At 40.3% G+C, this 19,746-nt stretch overlaps 1 protein-coding gene and 1 long non-coding RNA gene across 2 annotated transcripts in view; one reads left to right on the top strand and one right to left on the bottom strand.

Moving 5' to 3' along the window:
* Positions 1 to 19,746, bottom strand: part of LOC134735476 (uncharacterized) — a 79,132-nt gene that overhangs the window by 58,159 nt on the left and 1,227 nt on the right. The window contains exon 2 of the long non-coding RNA XR_010118636.1: positions 63 to 206. This is a non-coding gene — a long non-coding RNA (uncharacterized lncRNA). The remainder of the gene's footprint in view (positions 1 to 62; positions 207 to 19,746) is intronic.
* CASR (calcium sensing receptor) overlaps positions 1 to 19,746 on the top strand; it is a 107,728-nt gene that overhangs the window by 45,127 nt on the left and 42,855 nt on the right. The window lies entirely within an intron of this gene.

The following is a 19,746-nucleotide window of genomic DNA, read 5'->3' on the forward strand; positions in this document are numbered from 1 at the left end:
GACAGGATGCTAACGAATCTCAGAGGACACCATTCCTCTGGCCCAGCTGTTGGGTGGCTTACCTGGCTTTCTGCCCCAGTCCTGTCTCAGCATCATACACTTGCTGTTTGAAGGTGGCCATTCCCACGAGTGGGCTAAACCAGGCATTCTAGGACTGGTCAGGAGGTGGCAAGTCACCACGTTGATCAATTCGATTAGTAAAGGCACTGTTTGGGAAGAGAGAGGGGGTCACTATCATCATCATATGAAGAGCTAATGTTTTTTGAGCATTTAGTATGTGGTAGACTTTATGCTAAATTCTTATAAGTATTGTTTTAATATAATCCTTACAGCAACCGTGCTATTGTTATTCCTGTGTGGACAATGAGGAAATGGAAGCACATAAGGAAAAGGTTACTAAATGGGGAATAAGGAAACTCAGCTTCCATTCTTCCTCTATCTCTCTGTAATCTCGGGCTAGTCGCTTAACCTTGCCTTTCTGGTACATGAAACATCTGAATTGGATGAAATTATATGCATATGTGCATTTTTCTGGAAAGAGCAGCCACAATTTTCATCAGCATCTCAAAGACACCCATTACCCCCCTCCCACTCACAAAAAAAAAAATCAAAGAACTCTCGGGACTCTCTCATCTTATAGCCTTTTTCACACTAAACAATCTACCTTGCATTCTCTTCTAACATTGTAAATACCAATGGGCTTGAGCAGTACTGATAGGCAGATTCAGATTACAGTCACCCCTGAGCCAAAGACCTCTCTGTGATTCAGGGGTGTGAAGGGCTCCTGGCTGTGCACTGGCCTTTCCAGCACACCCGCATGTCCAGATAGCCATCGCAGGAAGGACGACGTGGGGATGGGATCATCAGATTCACCCTCCAGCTACTTGCAACACCTCAGCATTTTTACTTCAGCTTGTTGTATTCTTTACTTGCAACTGGGACTCTAAGTTTATATTGCAACCCCAAGAAAAGATTCACAATCCCTTTTTTTATTGTACTATAAAAAGAATTCTAGTGATAGAACCTCCACAGGGCTTGAAGTAAAGCAGCCATTCATTAAGTGTCTGCTGTGTCCTGAGTATGCCAGCAATGAACAAGACAGACTAGGTCCCTGGCTGCATAAAGAGCAAGAGGGACTGTGGCAGGGGAGTGCCAGGCAGATGCACAGAGCACGAGAGTGAGGCCTGGAGAACCAGGAGGGGCTTCCTTGAGAAGTGGTGTTTGAACCACTGAAGGATCCCTGAAGAATGCCTCATCCCTGATGGATGAAGAGAAATGAATTAAGCAAGAGGCGCAGGTCAGAGGGCTGGAAGAGCATTCTGAGAGGAATGGGAAGGGCCCAAGGCAATAAAGAACTTGGCCCACTGGAGGAACTGAAGGGAGGGCAGGCTAAGTGCCCAGAGAGGGAGAGTGGTGTGGGAGACGCAGCCGGAGAGGAGGCAGGGCCAGTGTATGCAGGGCCCAGGAATCGCCAGCTGGGATGCTAACTGGCTGTGGGCTGTTGGCAAGGCAGGTAACAGCTCACATGTTCCATTTCCTTATCTTCAAGGTGAGAGTCTTCAATTAGATGATCTCGAAAGCCCTTTCTGACTCTACTATCCTGTGATATTGTGACTTCAAAGAAAGTGAAATGATTGCTGAGAAAGAGAAAAGTGGCCCCTGACAACCTGGATCTGGATGGTCCCATAAGCTAGGCCTTGGCGTTCTCCTGTTAAACATAAACAACTTCACAGAATATCAACAGCAAGCAAGTTGTCTCTGTGACCATGATAAAGACAAAAATAAGACCACTCCACAATCATGTCTGAACACAGACAAAAAACATTAACATTATCCAAACCATGGAACTAACCAAACATTTCCCTATTCTGGCTCGGAGGAGTGACTGCTACTCCTTTACCCTTACAGCTTCAGTCTCACTTAGTCTTCCTCCCTTCTAGACAAGATTTATTAAGATATGGAATCATAGAATTTACCCCTGCTTCTGACAGCATGCAAAGCCCCACTTCCTTAAACCCTCCCCAAAATCGCCTACCACAAACCCCACTCCTGTAAGTCCTTTCTAGCACCTTGTCAGTGAGACACCCCACAGTTCTCCTTCTCTGCTATGTCTTGTCCAAGCACGGGCTGTTCCTCATGCAAGTGCAGGGCTGGCCATGAGAAGCAATGCCACCCTACACTTTGCTCTCCTGGTGCCTCTCTTGTCTCACCAGTTCCAGCCCAGTCCTGGGGGTATTTGGCTGGATGGAGTTGACATCAGTCCCCTCCCCTGCTCTTCTCTAATCTCACCACACGTACCCTGCTCTGGGCCTCAGGCTGTTGGGGAGTAGAGCTGGGAAGTAGCGGAGGAGAAAATGAGGAAGAGAAACGCAAGAGGGCGACTTCACAGGGGAATTTTGTCCACCTGATGATGTGGGAACGGAATTAAAACTGTCTCCAGAGCGAATGTTTCTTCTCTCACTTGAAGTCTGGGCTTACCTCCTTTTATGTCTATGCCCCACCCAGATTACGCATGGGCTACTTGGGAGGTTGTGGTATTTCTGTTTCCCAACCAAACACCACCACCTCCCCTTAAAGCCATCTTCACAGGAAGGTAACCAGCTCCCAGTGGAACTGACCCATTTGACAGTATCTAAGGGGAACAAAAATTATTGCTGCTGCTGATTCAGATTCACAGCTTGGACTTCCCACCCTTAGCTAAAAGTTTTTCACTGGGGGGAGTCCCCACCACACAACCTACTCTATTCTGTTCATGTGAGCCAGTGATAAACAAACCAGACTCCTGGTGCCTCCTGAGTCAGATGATAACCAAGGGAAAGAAGTGACCTCTCTCTCTGGACACAAAACAAACTAGAGGACCCTTACTCCTCTGACTGAGAAAGCTGGTGAAGTCAGCTCCTTTCAACTTGGAGAAGCCGTTGCTCACGTCAGGCATATAACTGTTTCCAAAGTCATGGAAATGTCCAGTTCATGGCAAAAGTAGGGTTTTCTTTGTGCTCAGTTTCATGAAGAGGTCAATCAACTTTTTCAGTAAAAGGCCAAATAGTAACTATTTCAAGCTTTGTGGGCCAATCTTTGGCGTAACTACTCAAATCTACCCTTGCAGCACAAAAGCAACTGTAGATATAATGCAAGTGATTAGGCATGACTGTATTTCAACAAAACTTTATTTATAAAAACAAGCATACCAGATTTGGCCCATGGAATGTAGTTGGCTGGCCCCTGGTGTAATATAACCAACACGTGAGCACAGCTGAATAAGAAGAGGAATAATAACCTTTGCCCGTTACTTTCTAAAGAGCTTACTTCTCATTAGACAGATTGAGAGGTTCAAAATCAGTTTGGAAACTGCTGAAGGATGAAGGAAAAAGAGGGAGAGAAGAAAGAAGAAAGCAAACATGAGAGGATGGAATTTTATTTATTTCAAATGAGTAATGGAAGAATCAGAGTGGAAAGAGTTATTTGTAAGGCCTCTGCATAGCAGGCTGACCCTAGTCATCTCTTACCCTGACCAGCTGGTCAGGAGTCACTCACTGAGGCTCAGGCTATGTGGACTAATCCAACTTCAAAGTCAGGTTTATAGAAACATACGTGGGCTTCTTTGGGGAAAGTTTATCTGAAACAGTCTTCCTCCGGACCAGCTTCGGGTGTCATTAGCAATGGAGAATCTTCTCATAGAGACAACTGAATGTAGTACGTTCCAGGATTTATTTTTTAAATGCTGGTTCCTGATTCTTCTGGGCAAAGCCGAAGAAGGCAGAGAGACACTGAGAGTGCACTGCATCAGCACAGATTGCGGAATGTTTAGGACCATTTCACTTCCCGAAGAAAGAGCCCCTGAAGAGCTCATAGAAAGGGCTCGCAGGAGAGTAGAGAAGGACCAGGGAGTGCTGGACACTTCTAACAGTCACAGGTGCTGTGACTTCTAACAGTTGCAGGTAAACAGGGTCCCAGACCTTCCCATCTGGGACTGATGGATTGGTTGTGAAGAATATCTACTCATTCCACAGATTAAAAAGGGAATTAATAACGACAGACTTAAGTGTAAAGTAGAGCACCCAAGACTGCTCGGAAAGGTAGACGCAAATGATAACCACATAGGTAAATCCCCTGCATGTGGCTGGGAAGAGAGCATGAGAAGTAGTCTATCTATGGTTAATGGCCATTTTCTCTAGTTCATAAACCGTGCATATTGATTATAGATTCAGAAAGTTACCCTAACTTTACAGCAATGACTTCTGAACTGTGCTTTCCTGGAATACTGGTTTCATAAGATGTTAGCAGTTATTTTGCAGGAGAAAGGTTTCAGGGAAACTGAAGAATGAATTGACATTGACAGGAAACTGTTGTGTATCCATTCAAAATACATTTTTGTTTGGCTGTGTTATCCTTGGAGAAAAGTAATAGTATCGGAAGAATACTGGGCAATACAGCAAGGTCCTGTCTCTACAAAATTTTTTTAAAAATAGCCTGGTGTAGTGGCATGTTCCTGTAGTCTTAGTTACTCAGGAATCTGAGGCAGGAGGATCACGAGCCCAGGAGTTCTAGACTGCAGTGAGCTATGATCGTGGCACTGCACTCCAACCTGGGCAACATAGTGAGACCATGTCTCTAAAAATAATAATACACAAATAAAATTAAATTTAAACAATCATTCTTAGGAAACACATTTTTTAGAGCTCAGAACAGAATATGACCCTGGACAGATGCATATAAAAGACGGTCTAGCAATGGCTTTCAAACTTGTTAAAACACAGGTTGCCGGCCCCACACCCAGAGTTTCTGATTCAGTAGGTTGGGATGGGATTCATGTTTCTAACAAGTTCCCGAGTGATGGTGCTGATGCTGGTCCAAGGACCACAATTTAAGACTCACTGCCCTGCACCCAGCCCCATGCCCAACAGATAGGAGGCTCTTTTTACAGTAACAAGAAGTTTCTGTCTGAGGGTTACCACATTAAAAGAAATCAATTGGATGGGTTTCCACCATGTGGGAGGATATATTGGCTGACCCAGCATCAAAGTCAGGGTTAGAAACATCCATGGACTTATTTGGGAAAAGTTTATTCCAGACAGTCTTCCTCCAGAACAGCTTCAGGTGTCCTTAGCAATGGAGAATCTTCTCGTAGAGGCAACTCAATGTGGCATGTTCCAAAATTCATTCTTTAAATGCTGGTTCATGATTCTTCTGGGCAAAGCTGAAGGGGCCAGCTAATAAATCAACACATATTTCCGGACATTTCCTGACAGGGAGACATGTTCCTTCAAAAATGGGAACAAAATTCAAAATGAATTTAGTGGGGAGGCATAGTTCTTCAAAAATAAAATTCAGTTTGAACAATTTCAATCTGAGATATTTGGGGATAAAAAATACAGATATAGGTTCTGAAGGGACTACTCAAGCAAATGTATATTAGGAAATCAAGGAGGCCCTAGAAGGCCAGAATGTGGACATGAGTCAGCCAAATTGTGAAGTTATGGACAAACACTAACAAACACATCTTGAAATCTCCAGTGGGACGCAAATTCTTTTAACCTCAGGTCAGCCCCAAATCATGGTACCAGTTTCTGTTAACATGCTCTAAAAAATGACATGAAGAACTTAGAATAGGTTCCTGGCATATTAACAAATATCTTTAGGAAAATATGAAGTAGTCCTAAGCAGAAAGGTTTGAAAGAAATTTGGATAGTTAAGCCTGAAAAAAAGTGAAGGTGATTCTATCTTTAAATTAATGAAAATTTTTGTGTCTGGCCTTTCATTGCAGTGGTAAATTAGACAAGAATAAATGGCCTTAATTTTAAAATAGATGTGATTTTAATTAACTGTGAGGTAAAATCTTCTTTAAAATGGGGTAATGAAACACTGGAGGCTTGTTATTTTGGGCCTGGAAATTTGTAGCATTGCTAATTGTAGCTAACACTACTTATGTTTTTTTTTTTTTGACAAAGTCTTACTCTGTCACCAAGCTGGAGTGCAGTGGTGTGATCTCGGCTCACTGTAACCTCCACCACCCGGTTCAAGCGATTCTTCTGCCTCAGCCTCCCAAGTAGCTGGGATTACAGGAGTGTACCACTGTGCCTGGCTAATTTTTGTATTTTTAGTAGAGATGGAGTTTCATCATGTTGGCCAGGATAGTCTCAATCTCCTGACCTCATGATCCACCCACCTCAGCCTCCCACCTTGGGATTATAAGCATGAGCCACCACACCTGGCTGAAGTGTCTTTAAAATTCCATAGAGCTCTTCCTTGTTTCCTGCACAATCTCAAAGCCAATTGAAGAAAGGAATTGCCTTACTATTGAAAAAGTCCAAATGCCCGCCAGTGGGAAAATGAATGAATAAATTGTGATGTATTCACACAGTGGAATATTATACAGCAGTTAAAATCATGGATTATAGTAAAATACAACAATATAGGTGAATTTTATTAATATGATATTAAGTGAAAGAAGCTCAGAAGATTACATATTGTATGATACCCTTTTATAAAGCTTAAAACAACTAAAATTTTAAATACATTTTAGGAATATAGGTAGACACAAGATAATCATATAAAAGGAAGACAAGCAATGACCACAATGAAAAAGACTGGCAGTACCAAGGGTGGACAAGGACATGGAGTGATAGAAACTCTCATAGAGTGCAGTGGGAAGATAAATCGGTACAACACTTGGAAAATGTTTTGGTAGTGTCTACTAAAACTAAAGATACACAAACTCTATGATCTAGCAACTCCACTTCTAGGTATATATTCAACATATATTCACGAAAAGACATGTTTAAGAAAGCTCATAGCTGAGGGTGGAGCAAGATATCTGAATAGAAGCCTCCACTGATGGTGCCCCCCTGCAGGAACACCACATTTTAACAACTAACTACACACAAAAAAGCACCATCAAAAGAAGCAAAAATCCGGTGAATAATCACAGCACGTGGTGTTAATTTCATATTGCTCAAAGAGGCACTGAGGAGGGTAGGAAAGACAGCCTTGAATCACTGACACCATCCCTCTCCTATCCCCCCAGCAGTGGCTGTGTGGTGCAAGAGAAATCTGTGCACTTCGGGGATCGAGAGCACAGCGACTGGGCCACTTGGCATTGAACCCAGTGCTGACCTGTCACAGCAGAGAGAAAAGCTGTGCTGGGCTCAGCTGGCATTCGCTGAGGAGGAGGGAGCATTTGGACCAGCTCTAGCCAGAGGGGACTCACCCACCTAAGCAGTCGGAACTTGAGTTTCTGCAAGCCTCACCACCACGTGTTAAAGTGCTCTGGGGTCTTACATAAGCTTGAAAGGCAGTCTAGGACAAAAGGACTGTAATTCCTAACTAAGCAGTTCCTAGTGCTGGGCTAGGCTTAACACTAGGGCCAGTGGACTAGGGCAGCAGGTGACCTAGGGAGACACCAGCCAGGGTGGCTAAGGGAGTGCTTGTTCCACCCATCTCCCAACCCCAGGTAACACAGCTCATAGCAACTAAAGTGACTCCTTCCTTCTGCTTGAGGAGAGAAGAGCAAAGAGTAAAGAAGACTTTGTCTTGCACCTTGGATACCAGCTCAGCCAAGGTAGGATAGGGCACCAGGCAGAGCCATAAGGCCTCCATTCCAGGCCCTAGTTCCTTGACAACATTTCTAGACATGCCCTGGGCCAGAAGGGAACTCACTGCCTTGAAAGGAATGAGCTAATCCTGACAGAATTTATCACCTGCTGACTAAAGAGCCCTTGGGCCCTGAATAACCAACAGTGATACCCAGGTAGTGTGCCATGGGCTTTGGGTGAGACTCTGAGACATGCTGGTTTCAGGTGTGACTTACTACCTTCCCAGCTGGGGTGGCAATGGCAAAAGATTCCTTCTGCTTGAGAAAAGTAAAAGGGATGTTTTCTTGCTGGTACCTTAGGTACCAGTTCAGCCACAAAGGTGTGGAGCACCAAGCAGGCTCTTGGGTCCCGAGCCCAGGTGTAGGCTCCTAGACAGCATTTCTGGACCTTCCATGGGCCAGAGGGGAGCCCATTGCCTTGAAGCATGAGTCCCAAGCCTGGCAGCATTCACCACAGCCTGAGGTGCCCCTGGGCTTTAAGTGAACATCTGCAGTGGCCAGGCAGAACTCCCCCTGAGCCAGTGGTGTTGGTGGCCACCAGGAGGGGCTCCTTTGCCTGTGGAAAGGTGAGGGAACAGTGAGAAGGATTTTGTCTTGTGGTTTAAGGGCCAGCTTAGATGCAGAAGAATAGAATGCCAGGCAGATTTCTAAAGTTGTCGGCTCAAATCCTGTCTCCCAACTGTGTCTCTGGACCCACCCAAGGCCTGGGGGAACTCACTGCGCTTAAGGGAAGAACACAAGCCTGGTTGGCTTCTTCACCTGCTGATGGCAGAGCCCTAGGGCACTGAGGTAGAACATAGATGGTAGCCAGGTAGTGGTTACAGCAGGCCTTGGGCAAGACCCAGTGCTGTGACGGCTTCAGGCCTAACCCAGCACAGTCCCAGTGGTGGTGGCCACAGGGAAGCATGTGTCACCACACCCCCAGCTCCAGGCACCTCAGCACAGAAAGAGAGGCTGTGTTTGTTTTGGAGGAAGTAAGGAAGAGAGCAAGAGTCTCTGCCTGGTACTACAGAGAATTATTCTGGGTCTTATCCAAGACCACTGTTTGGAAATACACAGTCAGAGGAGACAAAAGAAAAAAGAAGAAAAAAGAATGAAGCACACCTAGAAAATCAAGAGAATGCCCTCAAAAGGACAAATCTAAAAGTTACTGGCCTTAAAAAACAGGTGGAGAAATAGATAGGGGTAGAAAGTTTATTCAAAGGGATAATATCAGAGAACTTCCCAAGCCTAGAGAAAGATATCAACATTCAAGAACAAGAAGATAATACAACATCAAGCAAATTTAACCCAAAGAAGACTACCTCAAGGCATTTAATAATCAAACTCCTGAAAGTCAAGGATAAAAAAGGATACTAAAAGAGAAACAGGAAAGAAACATATAACATACAACAGAGTTCCAATATGTCTGGCAGCAGACTTTTCAGTGGAAACCTTATAAGCCAGGAGAGAATGCCATGACATGTTTAAAGTGCTGAAGAAACGAGACCCAATGATCTGTTGCCTATAAGAAACACACTTCACCTATAAAGATACACATAGGCTGAAAATAAAGGGATGGAAAAAGATATTCCATGCCAATGGAAACCAAAAAAGAGCAGGACTAGTTATACTTATATCACACGAAATGATTTCAAGACAAAAATTGTAAGAAGAGATGAGGAAGGTCGTTATATAATGATAAAGGGATCAATTCAAAAGAGGGTACAACAATTTTAAATATATATGCAGCCAACACTGGAGCACCTAGATATACAAATCAAATATTATTAGAGCTAAAGAAAGAGACCACAATACAATAATAGCTAGAGACTTCAACACCCCACTTTCAGCATTGGACCGATCTTCCAGACAGAAAGTCAGCAAAGAAACATCAGACTTAATCTGCAGTATGAAACAAATGGACCTAATAGATATTTACAGAACATTTCATCTAACAGCTGCAGAATACACATTCTTCTCCTCAGCATGTGGATCATTCTCAAGTATAAACCATATGTTGGGTCACAAAACAAGTCGTAAGACATTCAAAAAATTGAAATAATATCAAGCATTGTCTCTGACCACAATGAAATAAAATTAGAAGTCAATAACAAGAGGAATTTTGGAAACTATGCAATCACATGGAATTTAAACATGTTCTTGAATGACCAGCGGGTCACTGAAAAAATTAAGAAGGAAATTTAAAAATCTCTTGAAGCAAATGATAATGGAAACATAACATACCAAAACCTATGCAATATAGTGAAAGCAGTACTCACAGGAAAACTTAAAGATATAAGTGCCTACATCAAAAAAGAAGAAAAACTTGCAATAAATAACCTAATGATGCATTTTAAAAAACTAGAAAAGCAAGAGCAAACAAAACTCAAAACTAGTAGGAGAAAAGAAATAATAAAGATCAGAGCAGAAATAAATGAAATTGAAATGAATAAAGCAATAAAAAAGATCAATTAAATGAAAAGTGGATGTTTTGAAAAAACAAATAAAATTGACAAACCTTTAGCCAGACTAAGAAAAAATGAGAGAAGACACAAATAAGAGATGAAAAAGGAAACATTACAACTGATACCACAGAAATTCAAAGGAACATTAGAGGCTATTGTGAGCAAATAGATGCCAATAAATTGGAAAACCTATAAGAAATGGATAAATTAATTGAAACATACAACCTACCAAGATTGAACTATAAGGAAATCCAAAACCTGAACAGACCAATAAAAAGTAATGAGAGCAAAGTCAAAATAAAAAGTCTCCCAGTAAACACTGGAACCCAATGGCTTTACTGCTGAATTCTACCAAACATTTAAAGAAGAATGAATACCAATCCTACTCAAACTATTCCAAAAAACAGAGGAGGAAGGAATAGTTCCAAACTCATTGTATGAGGCCAATAGTACCCTGATACCAAAACCAGACAAAGACACACACACACAAAAAAGAAAACTGCAGGCCAACATCTCTGATGAATATTGATGCAAAAATCCTTTAAAAAATACTAACAAACCAAATTCAACAATACATTAAAAATATCATTCATCATGACGAAGTGGGATCTATCCCGTGGATGCAAGGATAGTTCAACATACGCAAATCAATCAATGTGATACATCTTAACAACAAAACGAAGGACAAAAATCATATAATCATTTTCAATTCACACTGAAAAAGCATTGGATGAAGTTCAACGTCACTTTATGATAAAAGCTCTCAAAAACCTGGGCATACATGGACATAATTCAACATAATAAAAGCCATATAAAACAAACCCACAGCTAGTATCATATTGATTGTGAAAAAAATCTGGAAGCCTTTCCTCTAAGATCTGGAAGAGGACAAGGAAGCCCACTTTCAGCACTGTTATTAACATAGTACCGGAGTTCCTAGCTAGAGCAATCAGACAAGACAAAGAAAGGGCATCCACATTGGAAAGAAAGAAGCCAAATTATCCTTGTTTGCAGAAGGTATGATCTTATATTTAGAAAAACCTATAGACTCCACCAAAAAAACTATTAGAACCGATAAACAAATTCAGTGGAGTTGCAGGATACAAAATCAACATATGAAAACTAGTAGCATTTCTATATGCCAACAGTGAACAACTTAAAAAATAAATCAGAAAAGTAGTGCCACTTACAATAGTCACAAGTAAAATTAAATACCTAGGAATTAATCAAAGAAGTGAAAGATCTCTACAATGAAAACTATAAAACACTGATGAAAGAAATTGCAGAGGACACAAAAAAAGGAAATATATTCCACATTCGTGGATTGGAAGAATCAGCATTGTTAAAATGTTCATACTGCCCAAAGCAATAAAAGATTTAAGGCAACCCCTATCAAAATACCAACAACATTCTTCACAGAAATAGAAAAAACAATCCTAAAATTTATATGGAACCACAAAAGACCCAGAATAGCCAAAGCTATGCTGAGCAAAAAGAATAAACCAGAGGAATCACATTATCGACTTTCATATTATGCTACAGAAGTATGGTAACCAAAACAGCATGGTACTGGAATAACAACAGACACATAGCTCAGTGGAACAGAATGGAGAACCCAGAAACAAATCCACACACCTACAGTGAACTCGTTTTTGACAAAGGTGCCAAGAACATGCATTGGAGAAAAGACTGTCTCTTCAATAAATGGTGCTGAGAAAATCGGATATCCAAATGCAGAAGAATCAAACTAGACCTCTGTCTCTCACCATATACGAAAATCAAATCAAAATGGACTAAATACTTAAATATAAGACCTCAAACTATGAAACTACTAAACAAAAACATTGGGGAAACTCTCCAGAACATTGGAGTGGGCAAAAATTTCTTGAGTAACACTCCAGAAGCACAGGCAGCCACAGCAAAACTGGATAAATGGGATCACATCCAGTTAAAAACCTTCTGCACAGCAAAAGAAACAATCAACAAAGTGAAGAGACAACCCACAGAATAGGGGAAAATATTTGCAAACTAGCCATCTGACAAGGGATTAATAACCAGAATATTAGGAACCCTAACAACTCTATAGGAAAAACATCTAATAATCCGATTTAAAATGGGTAAAATATCTGAATAGACCTTTCTCAAAAGAAGACATACAAATGGCAAACAGGAATGTGAAAAGGTGCTCAACATCACTGATCATCAAAGAAATGCAAATCACAACTACAATGAGGTATCATCTCACCCCAGTTAAAATGGCTTTTATCCAAAAGGCAGGCAATAATGAATGCTGGCAAGGATGTGAAGAAAAGGAACTCTCATACGCTGTTGGTGGGAATGAAAATCACTACAACCACTATGGAGAACAGTTTGGAGGCCCCTCAAAACACTAAAAATAGAGCTACCATACAATCCAGTAATCCCACTGCTAGGTATATATACCCAAAAGAAAGGAAATCAGTATATCAAAAGGATATCTGCACTTCCATGTTTGTTGCAGCAGTGTTCACAAAAACCAAGATTTGGAAGCAACCTAAGTGTCCATCGAAAGATGAATGGATACAAAAAATGTGTTACATAAACACAATGGAGTACTAGTCCACCATAAAAAAGAATGATATCCTGTCATTTGCAGCAACATAAATGGAACTGGAGATCATTATGTTAAGTGAAATAAGCCAGGCACAGAAAGACAGACTTTGCATGTTCTAACTTATTTGTGAGAGCTAAAAATTAAAACAATTGCGCTTATGAACATAGAGAGTAGAAAAATGGTTACCAGAGGCTGGAGAGGGTAGTCGGGGAGTGGGGAGGAAACAGGTGTGGTTAATGGGTACAAAAAGTAGTTAGAAAGAATGAATAAGACCTAGTATTTGATAGTACAATGGGATGACTATAGTCAATAATAATTTAATTATACATTTTTAAATAACTAAAAGAATATAATTGGATTGTTTGTAACACAAAAGATAAATGCTTGAGGGGATGGATACCCCATTTGCCATGATGTAACTATTACAAATTACATGCCTGTATCTAAATATCTCAGGTACCCCAGAAATATATATACCTGCTGTGTACCCACAAAAATTAAAAATTAAAAAAAGAAAGTTCATAGCAGCACTGTTCATTAAAACCCCAAAGCGTTCATTAACAAGAGAATGGATAGGTAATGTGTGGTAGAATCATAGGAAAATACTATACAATAATGAGAAAAAACAAACTATGGTTACATACAATATAGATGAATCTTGCAAGTATGTTGGACAAAAGAAGCCAGATACTACATAATTCCACTTATATAAAGTTCAAAAACAGGAAAATCCCATCTTTGATGGTAGAAGTCAGAGTACTGGTCATCTTTGGGGAAGGTGATGACTCTAGGGAGGCATGAGTGGGGGCTCCGGAGTTCTGGTTCTGTTTTTTTATTTGGATGCTGATTACGTGAATGTTTACATTTTGGAAATTCTTCTATGATTTGTGCATATCTGATGTCTGTTATACTTCAATTAAAAATTTATTTTAAGAGTGAGAGAAAGATAAGTGAGATAAAGAGAAGGGAGTAAAAACAGATAATAACAAAAAGGATGGAAGATAAGAAGTATCAATAAGCATAGTTTTCAAAATATATTTCAAAGGATATACAGTATGAATAGGTAGTAAAATCTAAGCAAAATGTTTTTTGCAATGTTTTTCATGTTTAATGTTTATGTCCATTCATATAGCCATTGTTTTAATAACATTCTACCACATATTTAGCGGTTTAAAAGTAATATAGCTGTCTGCGGGTATCCATGGAGGATTGGTTCAGGACCCCCTCAGATACCAAAATCTGCAGATGCTCAAGTCTCTTATATAAAATGGCATAGTATTTGCCTATAACCTATCCACATGCTCCTGTATATTTTAAATTATCTCTAGATTACTTGCAATATCTAATATAATGTGAATGCTCCTTAAATAGTTGTTATACTCTATTGTCTAGGGACTAATGACAGGAAAAAAGTCTGTACATGTTCAGTACGGATACAGCCATTTATTTTTTCCAAATATTTTCAATCTGCAGTTGACTGAACCCATGGCTGCAGAACCCACATGCATGGAGGACCAAGTTTACATCTTTATTTTATTAAATTTCAAAAACAAAAAATAAAACAGGGAAGAAACCAGAATTTCATCACTGAGATCTAATCATCCTTAACATTTTGGTGTGTATCCTACCAGTCTTTCTGTCTTATGATTTATGAAGTTTTTAAAAGGATGTGGTGAGGAGAGAAGCAAGGAATGATCAGCATGTGGTTGAGGATAATGGCTTCTTTAGTGCCAACATGGCACATGTATACATATGTACCAAACCTGCACGTTGTGCACATGTACCCTAGAACTTAAAGTATAATAATAAAAAAAAAAGAGGCACAAGAACAGGATGTAATACAAGAACCCACCGGTAGGTTACTGTGGATGTTTTTTGTTTTAGGTGGTAGATTAATTATTAAAAATAACTTAGAAAATAAAAGTGGGCCAGGTCTGGACCAAGAATGAGGATGTATCACCAACAAAGGATTATGATTAATCCAATTTTGTGCACCTGTGGTCCAATTAAAACTAAAAGAATTCTCATAATAGATTCTGTGCTGTAACTGAAAGTAAGTTTAGTCCTCTGAAGTCCTAAACTGACATTTTATTATTTTTTTTTTTATTATACTTTAGGGTTTTAGGGTACATGTGCACAATGTGCAGGTTTGTTACATATCTATCCATGTGCCATGTTGATTTCCTGCACCCATTAATTCGTCATTTAGCATTAGGTGTATCTCCTAATGCTGTCCCTCCCCCCTCCCCCCACCCCACAACAGTCCCCGGAGCGTGATGTTCCCCTTCCTGTGTCCATGAGTTCTCACTGTTCAATTCCCACCTATGAGTGAGAACATGCGGTGTTTGGTTTTTTGTCCTTGCGATAGTTTACTGAGAATGATGTTTTCCAGTTTCATCCATGTCCCTACAAAGGACACGAACTCATCATTTTTTATGGCTGCATAGTATTCCATGGTGTATATGTGCCACATTTTCTTAATCCAGTCTATCGTTGTTGGACATTTGGGTTGGTTCCAACTCTTTGCTATTGTGAATAGTGCCGCAATAAACATACGTGTGCATGTGTCTTTATAGCAGCATGATTTATAGTCCTTTGGGTATATACCCAGTAATGGGATGGCTGGGTCAAATGGTATTTCTAGTTCGAGATCCCTGAGGAATTGCCACACTGACTTCCACAATGGTTGAACTAGTTTACAGTCCCACCAACAGTGTAAAAGTGTTCCTATTTCTCCACATCCTCTCCAGCACCTGTTGTTTCCTGATTTTTTAATGATGGCCATTCTAACTGGTGTGAGATGGTATCTCACTGTGGTTTTGATTTGCATTTCTCTGATGGCCAGTGATGAGGAGCATTTCTTCATGTGTTTTTTGGCTGCATAAATGTCTTCTTTTGAGAAGTGTCTGTTCATGTCCTCTGCCCACTTTTTGATGGGGTTGTTTGTTTTTTTCTTGTAAATTTGTTTGAGTTCATTGTAGATTCTGGATATTAGCCCTTTGTCAGATGAGTAGGTTGCAAAAATTTTCTCCCATTGTGTAGGTTGCCTGTTCACTCTGATGATAGTTTCTTTTGCTGTGCAGAAGCTCTTTAGTTTAATGAGATCCCATTTGTCAATTTTGGCTTTTGTTGCCATTGCTTTTGGTGTTTTAGACATGAAGTCCTTGCCCACGCCTATGTCCTGAATGGTATTGCCTAGGTTTTCTTGTAGGATTTTAATGGTTTTAGGTCTAACATATAAGTCTTTAATCCATCTTGAATTAATTTTTGTATAAGGTGTAAGGAAGGGATCCAGTTGCAGCTTTCTACATATGGCTAGACAGCACCATTTATTAAATAGGGAATCCTTTCCCCATTTCTTGTTTTTGTCAGGTTTGTCAAAGATCAGATAGTTGTAGCTATGCGGCATCATTTCTGAGGGCTCTGTTCTGTTCCATTGATCTATGTCTCTGTTGTGGTACCAGTACCATGCTGTTTTGGTTACTGTAGCCTTGTAGTATAGTTTAAAGTCAGGTAGCGTGATGCCTCCAGCTTTGTTCTTTTGGCTTAGGATTGACTTGGCGATGCGGGCTCTTTTTTGGTTCCATATGAACTTTAAAGTAGTTTTTTCCAATTCTGTGAAGAAAGTCATTGGTAGCTTGATGGGGATGGCATTGAATCTATAAATTACCTTGGGCAGTATGGCCATTTTCACGATATTGATTCTTCCAACCCATGAGCATGGAATGTTCTTCCATTTGTTTGTATCCTCTTTTATTTCATTGAGCAGTGGTTTGTAGTTCTCATTGAAGAGGTCCTTCACATCCCTGGTAAGTTGGATTCCTAGGTATTTTATTCTCTTTGAAGCAATTGTGAATGGGAGTTCACTCATGATTTGGCTCTCTGTTTGTCTGTTATTGGTGTACAAGAATGCTTGTGATTTTTGTACATTAATTTTGTATCCTGAGACTTTGCTGAAGTTGCTAATCAGCTTAAGGAGATTTTGGGCTGAGACAATGGGGTTTTCTAGATATACAATCATGTCATCTGCAAACAGGGACAATTTGACTTCCTCTTTTCCTAATTGAATACCCTTTATTTCCTTCTCCTGCCTGATTGCTCTGGCCAGAACTTCCAGCACTATGTTGAATAGGAGCGGTGAGAGAGGGCATCCCTGTCTTGTGCCAGTTTTCAGAGGGAATGCTTCCAGTTTTTGCCCATTCAGTATGATATTGGCTGTGGGTTTGTTGTAGATAGCTCTTATTATTTTGAGATACGTCCCATCAATACCTAATTTATTGAGAGTTTTTAGCATGAAGCGTTGTTGAATTTTGTCAAAGGCCTTTTCTGCATCTATTGAGATAATCATGTGGTTTTTGTCTTTGGTTCTGTTTATATGCTGGATTACATTTATTGATTTGCGTATGTTGAACCAGCCTTGCATCCCAGGGATGAAGCCCACTTGATCATGGTGGATAAGCTTTTTGATGTGCTGCTGGATTCGGTTTGCCAGTATTTTATTGAGGATTTTTGCATCAATGTTCATCAAGGATATTGGTCTGAAATTCTCTTTTTTGGTTATGTCTCTGCCAGGTTTTGGTATCAGGACGATGCTGGCTTCGTAAAATGTGTTAGGGAGGATTCCCTCTTTTTCTATCGATTGGAATAGTTTCAGAAGGAATGGTACCAGTTCCTCCTTGTACCTCTGGTAGAATTCAGCTGTGAATCCATCAGGTCCTGGACTCTTTTTGGTTGGTAAGCTATTGATTATTGCCACAATTTCAGAACCTGTTATTGGTCTATTCAGAGATTCAACTTCTTCCTGGTTTAGTCTTGGGAGGGTGTATTTGTCGAGGAATTTATCCATTTCTTCTAGATTTTCTAGTTTATTTGCATAGAGGTGTTTGTAGTATTCTCTGATGGTAGATTGTATTTCTGTGGGATCGGTGGTGATATCCCCTTTTTCGTTTTTTATTGCATCTATTTGATTCTTCTCTCTTTTCTTCTTTATTAGTCTTGCTAGCGGTCCATCAATTTTGTTGATCTTTTCAAAAAACCAGCTCCTGGATTCATTAATTTTTTGAAGGGTTTTTTGTGTCTCTATTTCCTTCAGTTCTGCTCTGATTTTAGTTATTTCTAGCCTTCTGCTAGCTTTTGAATGTGTTTGCTCTTGCTTTTCTAGTTCTTTTAATTGTGATGTTAGGGTGTCAATTTTGGATCTTTCCTGCTTTCTCTTGTGGGCATTTAGTGCTATAAATTTCCCTCTACACACTGCTTTGAACGTGTCCCAGAGATTCTGGTATGTTGTGTCTTTGTTCTCGTTGGTTTCAAAGAACATCTTTATTTCTGCCTTCATTTCATTATGTACCCAATAGTCATTCAGGAGCAGGTTGTTCAGTTTCCATGTAGTTGAGCGGTTTTGACTGAGTTTTTTAATCCTGAGTTCTAGTTTGATTGCACTGTGGTCTGAGAGACAGTTTGTTATAATCTCTGTTCTTTTACATTTGCTGAGAAGAGCTTTACTTCCAACTATGTGGTCAATTTTGGAATAGGTGTGGTGTGGTGCTGAAAAAAATGTATATTCTGTTGATTTGGGGTGGAGAGTTCTGTAGATGTCTATTAGGTCCACTTTATGTAGAGCTGAGTTCAATTCCTGGATATCCTTGTTAACTTTCTGTCTCGTTGATCTGTCTAATGCTGACAGTGGGGTGTTAAAATCTCCCATTATTATTGTGTGGGAGTTTAAGTCCCTTTCTAGGTCACTGAGGACTTGCTTTATGAATCTGGGTGCTCCTGTGTTGGGTGCATATATATTTAGGATAGTTAGCTCTTCTTGTTGAATTGATCCCTTTACCATTATGTAATGGCCTTCTTTGTCTCTTTTGATCTTTGTTGGTTTAAAGTCTATTTTATCAGAGACTAGGATTGCAACCCCTGCCTTTTTTTGTTTTCCAGTTGCTTGATAGATCTTCCTCCATCCCTTTATTTTGAGTCTATGTGTGTCTCTGCACGTGAGATGGGTTTCCTGAATACAGCACACTGATGGGTCCTGACTCCTTATCCAGTTTGCCAGTCTGTGTCTTTTGATTGGAGCATTTAGCCCATTTACATTTAACGTGAATATTGTTATGTGTGAATCTGATCCTGTCATTATGATGTTAGTTGGTTATTTTGCTCGTTAGTTGCTATAGTTTCTTCCTAGCCTCGATGGTCTTTACAATTTGGCATGTTTTTGCAGGGGCTGGTACCGGTTGTTCCTTTCCATGTTTAGTGCTTCCTTCAGGAGCTCTTTTAGGGCAGGCCTGGTGGTGACAAAATCACTCAGCGTTTGCTTGTCTGTAAAGTATTTTATTTCTCCTTCACTTATGAAGCTTAGTTTGGCGGGATAGGAAATTCTGGGTTGAAAATTCTTTTCTTTAAGAATGTTGAATATCGGCCCCCACTCTCTTCTGGCTTGTAGAGTTTCTGCTGAGAGATCAGCTGTTAGTCTGATGGGCTTCCCTTTGTGGGTAACCCGACCTTTCTCTCTGGCTGCCCTTAACATTTTTTCCTTCATTTCCACTTTGGTGAATCTGACAATTATGTGTCTTGGAGTTGCCCTTCTCGAGGAGTATCTTTGTGGCGTTCTCTGTATTTCCTGAATCTGAATGCTGGCCTGCCTTGCTAGATTGGGGAAGTTCTCCTGGATAATATCTTGCAGAGTGTTTTCCAACTTGGTTCCATTCTCCCCATCATTTTCAGGTACACCAATCAGACGTAGGTTTGGTCTTTTCACATAGTCCCAAATTTCTTGGAGGCTTTGTTCATTTCTTTTTATTCTTTTTTCTCTAAACTTCCCTTCTCTCTTCATTTCATTCATTTCATCTTCTATCAGCGATACCCTTTCTTCCAGTTGATCGCATCTGCTACTGAGGCTTCTGCATTCTTCGCGTAGTTCTCGAAACTTGGCTTTCAGCTCCATCATCTCCTTTAAGCCCTTCTCTCCATTGGTTATTCTAGTTATCCATTCTTCTAATTTTTTTTCAAAGTTTTTAACTTCTTTGCTATTGTTTTGAATTTCCTCTCATAGCTCAGAGTAGTTTGATCGTCTGAAGCCTTCTTCTCTCAACTCATCAAAGTCATCCTCCATCCAGCTT

This window comes from Symphalangus syndactylus, chromosome 21 (genome assembly GCF_028878055.3).
Source record: "Symphalangus syndactylus isolate Jambi chromosome 21, NHGRI_mSymSyn1-v2.1_pri, whole genome shotgun sequence".
NCBI classification, from domain to species: domain Eukaryota; kingdom Metazoa; phylum Chordata; class Mammalia; order Primates; family Hylobatidae; genus Symphalangus; species Symphalangus syndactylus.